This window comes from Seriola lalandi, unplaced genomic scaffold (genome assembly GCF_002814215.2).
Source record: "Seriola lalandi dorsalis isolate HSWRI2012SDOR001 ecotype SW California unplaced genomic scaffold, Sedor1 jcf7180002049879, whole genome shotgun sequence".
NCBI classification, from domain to species: Eukaryota; Metazoa; Chordata; class Actinopteri; order Carangiformes; family Carangidae; genus Seriola; species Seriola lalandi.
Genome location: NW_019520432.1, coordinates 1 through 3357, shown reverse-complemented (window position 1 = coordinate 3357; position 3357 = coordinate 1).

Here is a 3357-nt window from a genome sequence, read left to right as displayed (position 1 = left end):
AAAAAAAAAAAAAAAAACCCCCAAACAGAGCCCATCCATTCTAAAGACCCCTGTGGCGTTGTAAAAACTTCACCCTATTTTGCTTTGCCTCCATCATCCAGTCTAATTGGGTAAAGAGCCCAAGCTGTAAACCTCAGATCCACTCCCTTACAAGAGTTATGTGTTTGATGGCGTGCCAGCAGGCATCTCTGGGTTCCTGGGAACAGGCCTTGGTGGGCTTCGACGAGGGTGTTCTCCTTCCCAGATGAGATTCTGTTTCTCCCATCCAGAGCGGCGAGGGAGGGCGGGAGACCGGCCCATGTACGGCGTTCCTTTACTGGCGAAACCACCGGGGAGCTCAGACCTGCACTTCAGCAGCTGTTGGGGCTCTGGAGCAGAGAGGGATTAGATCTGCAGCACCTTGGACCAGATCGGCTCACGTCAACAACACAAACACAACAACAGCTCCTCAAGCGTTTTATCACTTTCTGATTCACGGGGAACAGTTTTATCCACTGGTTTGACTGGTGCGTTCACACTGGTCACATGATGTTTATCTGTGTTCAGTCCAAACACAACCATCAAACATCAACGTGATTAAATCAAATATTCATTCATTCTTTATGTGAAACAGCTGGAAGGAAAAATATGATTTAATATTAATGATATAATAAACTTTTTCATAAAAGACTCGCAGCTGAAAATGTTTCACAATAAAAAAAATCAAATAGAATAAGAAAAGGGCAAAAGAAGGAGAATGAAAATAGAAATCAAACAGAAACCAATGAGAGAATTAATTAAAAGCCAAGTTTAAAAATGTTCACTGAGCATCTCTTCCAGCTCTTGGCAGGTTTTCTGTAGTTTAAATAAAAATCTGCACTGCCTCTTTTCTTGTGTGTAAAACTGTGTGTATTTAAAAGTGTGACAGTAGAAGATCTGAGAGAGTGTGTGTGTGTGTGTGTGTGTGTGTGTGTGTGTGTGTGTGTGTGTGTGTGTGTGTGTGTCGGCCCCGAACCACGAACAAATCTCTTCTAAAAGATCCTGGGAGCCAGTGAGGTTGTTGCTAAGGTCGTTCAAAGACTGAGACAGTGGTGCAGTGAGACAGTGGTGCAGTGGGACAGTGGTGCAGAGAGACAGTGGGACAGTGGTGCAGTGGGACAGTGGTGCAGAGAGACAGTGGTGCAGTGAGACAGTGGGGCATTTGTACAGTGGGACAGTGGTGCAGAGAGACAGTGGTGCAGTGAGACAGTGGGACAGTGGTGCAGTGAGACAGTGGTGCAGTGAGACAGTGGTGCATTTGTACAGTGAGACAGTGGTGCAGTGGGACAGTGGTGCAGTGGGACAGTGGTGCAGTGGGACAGTGGTGCAGTGGGACAGTGGTGCAGTGGGACAGTGGGACAGTGGTGCAGTGAGACAGTGGTGCAGTGAGACAGTGGTGCATTTGTACAGTGGGACAGTGGTGCAGAGAGACAGTGGTGCAGTGAGACAGTGGTGCAGTGGGACAGTGGTGCAGTGAGACAGTGGTGCATTTGTACAGTGGGACAGTGGTGCAGAGAGACAGTGGTGCAGAGAGACAGTGGTGCAGTGGGACAGTGGTGCAGTGAGACAGTGGTGCATTTGTACAGTGGGACAGTGGTGCAGAGAGACAGTGGTGCAGAGAGACAGTGGTGCAGTGGGACAGTGGTGCAGTGAGACAGTGGTGCATTTGTACAGTGGGACAGTGGTGCAGAGAGACAGTGGTGCAGAGAGACAGTGGTGCAGTGGGACAGTGGTGCAGTGAGACAGTGGTGCATTTGTACAGTGGTGCAGTGGGACAGTGGTGCAGTGAGACAGTGGTGCAGTGAGACAGTGGTGCAGTGAGACAGTGGTGCAGTGAGACAGTGGTGCAGTGGGACAGTGGTGCAGTGAGACAGTGGTGCAGAGAGACAGTGGTGCAGTGGGACAGTGGTGCAGAGAGACAGTGGTGCAGTGAGACAGCAAGACACAACGTTGGGGTTTGGACACAATCACCAAGTGATTATTCACTTATTCTGAAGCCTCCTGCTGCACATACACACACATGCAAACACTTAGACCGAGCTCAGAGAATAACATACTGTATTGTTATATATATGTTCAGATTACCAGAGTAAACTGTGTGTGTGTGTTTGAACAAAAGTTTGAACAAACCTTTATGACAGTGACAGTGTGATGTAACTGTGATGTAACAGTGATGTAACTGTGATGTAACAGTGATGTAACAGTGATGTAACAGTGATGTAACAGTGATGTAACTGATGTAACAGTGATGTAACAGTGATGTAACTGATGTAACTGTGATGTAACAGTGATGTAACTGATGTAACAGTGATGTAACAGTGATGTAACTGATGTAACAGTGATGTAACTGATGTAACTGTGATGTAACAGTTTCTCCGCTGCTGTGTTCGTCAGCTGTTGTAACGTGTGTGGTGACAGAAACAAAGAGGAAGGAAAACTCTCGTCCGACAGACTTGTGGACCCTCAGGTGAGGAGGGACAGGTTCACTCAGTGTTCCCACAATCAGAACCAGGTGAAGCAGCTTTGAGTTCCTCACCTGTGTCACCAGCTTCCTGGACACCTGAGCTGAGCTGAGACTGTCAGCTGATCTCAGGCCTGTAAACATCCCAGTTTACTGCAGAGGTCCATGTGCAGCACTTTTTAAAATGGTGTCCTACGTGATTTTATGAAATCTTCATATGATCGATTTTTATTTATTCAAATGAGTTTTTAATGTTTTTAAATGTTTTTAATGTATTTCTTCGCCTCTGTAAAACACTTTGAGTTGCCTTGTGTTTGAATGATGCTCTGTAAATAAACTTGCCTTGACTATCTACATTAAAAACGGACACGTTCAGCTCTTCAGGCCTCTTGTTGTCTGAACTCAGACGTCACGACGTTTTGGGGGATTTTACGTCTCTGTTAAAAAGCGGCAGCAGAGACGAGTCACAGGGTTCATGGTCAGTGTAAAAGGTCGGGGGCCACTGGACTGGAGCCTGATAATCTGGTTATCACTGATACACATGTTCACATTATTATTCCTCTAATGCAGCAACAATTGAGTCTGACTGAAGTTAATATCATTCGCAGGTGCAGCATCAGGTCAGCTGAGGGAACTGGTTCAACTATCAAAACAACCATCAATTATTTTTCTCCTCGGCTGATTTTCCATTAAAAAAAACCTCCTTTTACCACCTCAGCACTTCAGTCCACAAAAACACTATTTATTATCAATTAAAACGCCGCATATTCGAAACATGTGTGATGCTTATTTTTCTCGCACTTTTATGCTTTTCTAATTTGAAGCGAGGGGTACAGGAGTTCTGCTTTGATATGCTGCGCAGAAGGTTTTTTTTTTTT